This window comes from Pundamilia nyererei, unplaced genomic scaffold (assembly GCF_000239375.1).
Source record: "Pundamilia nyererei isolate P.nyererei 1_Seehausen unplaced genomic scaffold, PunNye1.0 scaffold00013, whole genome shotgun sequence".
NCBI classification, from domain to species: domain Eukaryota; kingdom Metazoa; phylum Chordata; class Actinopteri; order Cichliformes; family Cichlidae; genus Pundamilia; species Pundamilia nyererei.
In genome coordinates, this window is record NW_005187414.1 from 4,756,132 (window position 1) to 4,764,372 (window position 8,241).

The window sequence follows — 8,241 nt, forward strand, 5'->3', positions numbered from 1 at the left end:
GGGGTCGCCACAGCAGATCATCTTCCTCCAACTCACCATATCCCTACCACACTCCACTGTAACACCAACCCTCTGCATGCCTTCCTTCCTTCCTTCCTTCCTTCCTTCCTTCCTTCCTTCCTTCCTTCCTTCCTTCCTTCCTTCCTTCCTTCCATGAGCCTCCTCTGTGGTCTTCCCCTTTTCCTTCTGCCTGGCAGCTCCATCTTCAGCATCATATTTGTCTTGCCTGCCAGCACGAAAGTTTGCTTTCTTTTCCTTAACCCTGGAGAACCCATGGGGTCAGAGCCGACCCCATTGGTTTCCTAGGGAAACCATGGGGTCAAATTTGACCCCATGGTTTCTCCAGGGCTAAAGTCCTGCTTTTTCTCTAATCGATGGTCAACATTTTGGATGTTTCTTCTTGCTCTACGTCTCTTCCTTACCTCAGGGTAGACCTTGACAGATACTCCAGCTTTTTCTCAGTTTTTCTGGCAGATTTCTTGCAACATTTATACTCATCTTAAGTGGAGGGAATTTCAAATGAATTCAAATCTGCAGCAAAAACACTGTGACCTGCTGTACCTTTCCAAAAACCCTTTAAATCACGCATCAAAATTCAGCTTCTGTGTTGATGACTAAATAGTTTCCACAAGACACATATAGGTGTCTTTCCTCTGCATCCATATATCCTTACTCTTGTTCCTCTCAACTTCCATAAATATGTTTTCCAAAATTTAAATTATTGGCTTGCACCTGTGGCCACAGAACACAATTTAAACTATACTGCACATGAAAGTTCTTTATTTTGTTCACAAAGACATGCCCTACTAATATTTGCTCAAACTGTGGACAGTTTTACCAAAACGAGGCAAGGATTTGAAAATCGTCTAGCAGTATCGCTCTGTAGCGCCCTCCAGCTGTAGCTCCAGGTACTCTGAAGTGGATCGCTTTCTCACAAAGACACAGTTGAGTCCAGTCGGCCTGCCACAACCAGACCATGACACAAAAGGTCTAAGTGGGAGCGCTAGATGCTAGAGAGCCTGACTTTGCTCTTTCATGCTAACACGGATTGATCTTTCAGTCGTTGTCCGTCCTACACAGCTGCCATGAACATACGCGAGTTTTGAAAGGGAGTCATATTTTACGTATAAATATACATTACAGAGAAAGAGGCCAAGATAGGAGGGAGAGAGAGAGACGCCTCTTTTAAAGCTAAGCCTTGGGGCTGAGAACTCTCTGAAGAACTGGAATCAGACATGCACAATCAGTTCCCCTCTTCAAATCTCCTTTGCAGGCCTATCTACTTGAACAGGCTTCTCTTAATTACTTTCTCTATCACTTAGGCGAGCCGTGGCTGGGACGCGGAGCAGCAGCGTCTCTGCCAGAGACATTTGGCTGGTTTGAACCCATATTTTTATAGGCCTATCTTCTTTCTCACAAGCCTGTCCCACACCTTCTCCCCGCACCACCACCACAACCGCCGCAGCCACCGCCACCTTTCTTCCCTCCTTGCCTTGCTTTCATTGCACGCTGCTCTTGTCTTCCCGTGGCTCTCCCCTATTCCAAATATCTCCAGGGTGTCAGTTGCGTCATGTGACTGGTGCGCTTGTGATTACAGCAGTTGGCAGACGTGCTAATCTATGAGGAAGAACCCAAAATATCTGGAGAAAAAAATGACAGCATGTAAAAGAAGCATAAGGTCAGTATGGAGATTAGTGTAGAGCGAGAACACGGTAAAGACAACTCAGGGTTGACACTGAAACCCGAATTCCCTCCTCTTTCAAATCTCTCCGCCTGTCTTCCTGTCTGTCTGAACCGCTCTCAGGGGCTTGAGGCCAAACTTTGGACCCCCTCCTCTCTTCCTCTCTCATGCTCCTGCCTGTCACATTGGCTTGCTCCCCTCACTCTGCTCACTTCCCTGTGTCCTCCTTCTTCTTCTTCTCCTTCTTCGATTTTTTTTCCCTTCTCTTTTTGTCTGGCGTCTGGTCCACTAGAGCTGTATTTAATTAGTTTCTGTTGGGTTAATTAGGGGCTAAAGTTAGGGGGTCGGACCAGAACAAAAGCGGGTCAGGCTGGACGGATGCAGGTGCTCAGGAGTGGTTGCCAGATTCCACCGTTCAGATTAAGATGGCCTTGAATTGTCTGGAGTATTGGAGAGCAGGCGAGCCACTAGTAAATCGCAAGGAGGGGAGGTTTTCCACCTCACACGGGACGGTGGGCTCCATATGTACCCACGGCAGCATCACCGTTCTTGTTTATATGAATTTCAGCATCATTTCTACGCGTGTGCCACGCCGGCATTCATCACAGAGTTGGTCCAATGTATGGCGCGTGCAAATGATGTCCTCGCCAGTCTGTTGTATGTTCTCATTCATATCACTGCCCGCCACCATGTGCCCCCCACCCCCAACCCTTTTTTCCCCCAGCAGTGCCAGCTATACCCTGCTCCTTTGGCTTGCGTGGAATTAGAAGAAAAATATGTGAGGAGGACATCAAATGACCAAACCAAGCAAGTGAAGCATACATAAAATGGGCAGCAGCAGCCTTTGAAGTGTACATCAGTGGCCCGAGTGAAGTGATCACATAAATTAAACGCATAAAGACAGCAGTGTGGATGTGAGTATAGACTGCTGCGCTTTCATCTCACCTGTTTACTAACTGTTCTTTTTGGCACACTGTTTGAAACTCACACATGCTGTATGCAACTCATACATTGCAAAAGTAAAAGAAAGACACCATTCGACTTTTTTGAAAGGGAAGGAGAGGAGAAACGAGAGGAGAGGGATCTCTGGCATGGCTGGAGCCCCTCAGTGTGTGAGGGTCCTGGGGCCCTTTAGACAGGCGCCAGCCCAGCAGGGAAGCAGAGACAATCACGCAGCACCAGATTCAATGCACAGAGATTGAGGGATGGGAGAGAGATGAGGAGTCACAGAGGGGTAGATTGAAGGGGGAGCGGGACAAAGAGGACAGCTGAGAAAGGTGGAGGACACGACAAGGAGATGAGTGGGAAGAGTCCAGGTAGAAATCGAAGGAGCGCAGAGCAAACAAGCTAAAAAGAATTGGATGGAGAAGGGGAGAATGACAGCGCAGATCAAGAGGAGAAGTAAAAGGAAGAAAGAGCGAGCCTGACAGAGATAGCATATATTCCCTCTGTAACAGTCTTTATCACCAGCCCAGATCGTGGCGTATGAACAGTGATCCAAGTCAACCATCTGCTGAGGCTAGATAAGCCTGGGAGAGCTGGGTATTGAGCTGTCACTCAGGGAGGAGTGCAGAAAAGGAAAGAAAGGAGGGGAGAGAGAGAAACAGAAGAGAAATAAAGACGGGACAGGAGAGAGATGGAGAAGAAGGAGGGAGGGAGGGAGGTGTCTGCGCAAGGTAGGAAAAATGAAAGGAGAAGATTTGTGCGGAGTGGAGAGCACCCGTCTTGTTAGAGAAAGACTTAACGTCAACTAGATGTCCAGCCCCGTCCCGTCTGATCTCGAATAATCCTTCAGTTAATAAGAGGAACAATAAAAGTGTTTTCTTTCTCGCCAGCCTACACGTCCCACACGCACACATATATCACACTGTGAGACGCATCGACTCACATCACTCCTCATCACGCTAATGATGACAGGATGTTTGTTTGTTTTCTGTCACTGGCAGCATGTGCATATTCACATTTGTCACGTTGTAAAGTTCTAATCACGAAACAGGGCTTCTTGCCATTTCAAACAAATCTGCAATTCGCTTATATTAATATGCAAAAATGTGTGGGGGGAGCTGTGTCCCCGTGAACATCACCTCCACTGGTCGGGAAGATCCCAACACTGGTTTAAAAAATTTATTCTGTCCTCATTTACTTGATGTTTGTTTGATTTCCTTCAAGTGAATCAATCCCAGTTTTATATGCATGGATCTGTGCATTTATAGTGTGATACCCTGCTAGATATAGGGGGGTGAATTAAGGCCAGGAGGGGGGTCAGGCCCGGGAGTGGGGGTTAGGAGGGGATTAGCTGAGGCCGGTTGGATCATTTTACAGCCGGAGGACCCCCCCTTCACCCTCTGCAGTCTCCTGGACAATAAGGATTAAACTCCTCTTGTTCCTCAACTCTGGAAAACGGCAGGGCGACAAAGACACTATTCCTCCTGGGTCCCCTGGCTGTGGCTGGGAGCTAAGGAAAGGAGAGGAGGGTGGGAGGGAAGAAGTGATGGAGTGAAGGGAAGGAGGAAGGGAGGGAGGAAGAGGCAGGGGGTCCGTCATAAAATTAATCCCTTCACAATTTCCTCTGGGTGCAAAGTGAGATATGAGGCAGACATGTCTAATGAAATGCTACAGTCATCTAAGGACACAGTGATAAAAGCATATATTAAACTAATGGAGCCCGTCATTAGTGGCTCTATTAAGCGGATCGAGATAGTGCGCTCTCTTTTGGTGATCTGCGTGGAAGATTAATCAATTCTAAGAAAAGCCCACCTTCTCACAGTTTCCTATTTTAATGCTCTTGGCATTTATGTGGCAATATTTTAGTTACGTTACCCATAATCCTCAGAGCTGGAACTATTCACTATCTGTTGTTTTTATTACTTTTTTGCTCACTTTCATGCTTAGCTTGGGACACAGACTGGAATCATAGGTAAACAGCCAGCCAGGCTCCAGATGAACATAACATTCATATTAACACACTTATAAAGCTCAGTCAGTAATGTATTAAATCCACAGAGTGTATATAAACAGTGGGCATAGCCAGGTCACGTGGTTTGCCCCATCCTGATTGCCGCTTTTTGAAACCAGATCTCCAGCATGGGATGGATCTAATCTGACAGCATGCTCATATATTAGCCGCTTCTTGATCACAGTGAAAGTTTATTATTGTTGCCCTTCTGGAGACTCACGGAGATCGTAATATACAAAATGAACATCATGCTGTCGTTCATATGACGTCAGAGTAGCGATTGAAGTGCGTCATGAATGTCTTTTACTGGTACTTACATCTTATTTCTTAAATCTGCACAAAAACTTCAGTCTAAAAAAATTTTTCTGCACTGTTAGTACCTCAACAGGTCATTTCTATGCTTCAGTTGGAACAAATACAGCATAAAGTGATGATCAGCTGTGTCTTATAACAAAGCCTTAACTTTAAATTAACAGTACAATGTTCAGCAACTTAATGGTAACAAATCCCAAAATGTCTACACATGCTGTCAGATTAATACACGTTTCCAGTCTTTTTCCTGAGCTAAGCTGGCTTCCAAAATGTCAAAGCTATTGATTCCAAATTAAATCGCTGGACATAAATCCCAGGTGCAATATATCATTTGGGTCCTCTGCGAATAAAAAAAGTATCCCGAGCTAAATAAGTCAAAGGATAAATCCTGTGTAAAGGCCCAGTGTTGAGCACAGTGCGATCATAGCCTGAGGCATGGCGATTAGGAAAGCTTAGATGTCAAAGAGTCCACCCAAGGACGTACTACTGGGCTCAGTTTGTGGCACGGTGCCCTCCTTGTTTGCACTTACAATTACTGTTTCGTCTGCTTTGGGGATGAAGGACAAAAGTAATTCTGTGATGTTGTGATGCAGAGTATCCAATTTACTGGTCAACGACCAAGTGAGAGGAACATAAAGGAGAAAGACAAAAGAAACAGAAGTCCATGGGTTTTAATCTGAGAATAAAAAAAACGAAAAGAAAAAGAAAGAAATGAGGGAGTCATAGAAATGAAAAGAGAAAAAGGCTGAGGAGGAGGGCAAGCAGCACAACAGAACCAGGGGGAGTAAGAGGAGAGGAGAGGAGGGGCATTTCTTACAAAAAGGGGTTTCTTTTTTTTTTTACTTATAGGGAAAAAGAGCAAAAGAAAAGCCTCTTCTTGCCTCCTGGATGCAGTGTCAAACCCAATCAGTGTCTGGTCTGGCAGTGCTGCTTGTCTCCCAGGCACCAGCTCACAATGGAGGAGAGCCTGGGCCGCCACACCTCTCACTTCCAATCTGCCTCCTCCAGGACAGGCCTGAAAGCGGGGAAGGACAACAATGCACCTCAAATGTTCAAATTCTCATAAAAAAAGTGCCTATGTGGTGAGAATTGGATTAGCTAGTAAAAGAAAGAAGAAAAAAAAAGCACTCTGGTAGCTTTAGATCAGTTCATGCTGACTTGGACAGTTAATATCAGTTTTTATTGTTAAAAAGCTGGAATAAGTGGGGCTTAGGATAAATGTCTGGGTGTAGGTAGGGGTATTGTTCTTAAAGATTTTCCGAGCAAGAACGGGGTCTTAGTGTCACGGTGTATATACGTAAAAGCCAAACACAAACATGGATAAACCGCAACGACGATTACAACCACCAACAATCCCTGAGCTGCGGAGTCCTGTGCTAATAAACGTGAGCAGCAAGGTCTGATCCTTAAAAACCTCGCCACTCAAAAAAAAATGTCTGTCTTGAATAGACACCCCCTTAAATGGTATTGTTGAGCAAATCCGGTATTAAAAGGAAAGGGTTACTCTGCGTTTAGACTCTTGAAGACTTTAGTTAAGCCAGTGCCGCTGCCACTTTTGCAGCCCGGGCTTCATCGGGCCCGAGTAAACCTGTCTCTCGGTGGCGATTGGCTGAAGGCGAAGGGGCCATCTTTTTCACACGCTTCATCCCTCGCCATCACACCAACCCCAAAGCCCCCCCTTTCCTCCCAACACCCCCGGCTAGTGTTTACCCGTCATCAAACAATGGCTGGTTACTGGCAATTAAACAGCATTTTCTGAGGAATCCGCTGCTCTGGTCTAATGGCATTACTGTTGGATGATTCAATCCTTGAATAGTCAACAGGATTTTGCCTCTCACCAGGAAAAATACTGCTTCATCGAATTACCCGTATTACATAGATTTACCCAAAGCTTATGATTCAGGGTTCACAGATTACCGCTTTTCTAAAGATGGCTGGAGAAAGGCGCGATAGGCTGGGAGAGTGATGACTCCAGTGCCTCCAAGCTGGCCCCTGCCTTTCACTGGCACACTTTTCCCCAGAAGGCTGCTTATCCAGAATGCTTTGCAGATTTGGAGAGATTATTAATTTATGTGAATGCAAACACTTTTCTTTTGTGCTTCGCTCGTCTTGCTTGAACTTTATCATCTTAGACGATGCGAGCACCAGTAGCACACGCGCACAACATACACACAAGTACAGGCTAGACACAAAGATATAGGAGCCAAGCTGCACATTGTGCCCTTTGACCTTCCGTGGGTCGAGTCGAGCCGGGCAGCTCGAGGAACCGGGAAGATTGGCCAAGTCCATTATCTCACAATGAAGGGCTAATTACCAGGCCTGCAAGCCTCAAATCACACGGCAGCAGACTGCCTGTCTCTGTCCTCCGCTCACCCAACATCTTAATTGCTCTTTTATTCTTTCTCTGTTTTTTACTGTGCCTCTCTCCCCGACTCACTCCTTCGTCGCCTCAGCCATTTCACACATAAAAGCAAGATGCTAATTGCCTGCTATGGAAATATTGGGCCTGTGATTAGCCAGGCAGAAGGTTTGGCTGGCCTGTCTCTGTGTGAAACAGTGTCGAGCCAGCATGCCCGATGCAAAAAAAATTTAAAAAATAGAAAAGTGCGGTAGTCAGCGGTGAAAGGAAATTCATTTTTCCCATCACTCGCATGCGGAGCAGGGTTGAAAGCACGAGGACTCTTATTGTGCTCCAGTGGCAATTTGTCAGACTGCTATGTTGGCAATAAGTTGACAGAAAATCAGCTTGAGCAAAATTACAGAGAAGTTATTTCAATTACTTTTAGGCTAAGTTGGTGTTTTGCTGTGACATTGACATTATAAGGTTTAAATATTTGGACTACATTCAGTTAATAAAGAGGTGGGGCACCAGGTTAATACACATGATTGATCGTGTTCAGGTAAAGTGTTGTTATCGCCAATGATTAATTCACCCGAGGCCTTTATTAAGTTCTCCCCCTTGTGACCCTCTGATTTATTATCTCATTCACTAAGTAGTTTGCTGATAATGGCCACACATAATCATCTAACAAGACAACAGGGGTTTGTTAATGGACTCCATCTAGAGACCCATATACATATGGAAATGAGACCCAGTGGGGGAATTTGCAGGACCCACTTCCAGCTTCTGTGCCATCTAACGGCTTATTTTCAAAATATTTTCTCCAATTAAACCTCAACATGGCGAGGAAAATACGTTTTGTAAGCGTGCGTGTATGCGCTTTGTCATATTGTATCCGTAAACTAGCTAAACGAAGCTTCCTTGGGAACCTCGAGCTCTTTTCTGCGCACT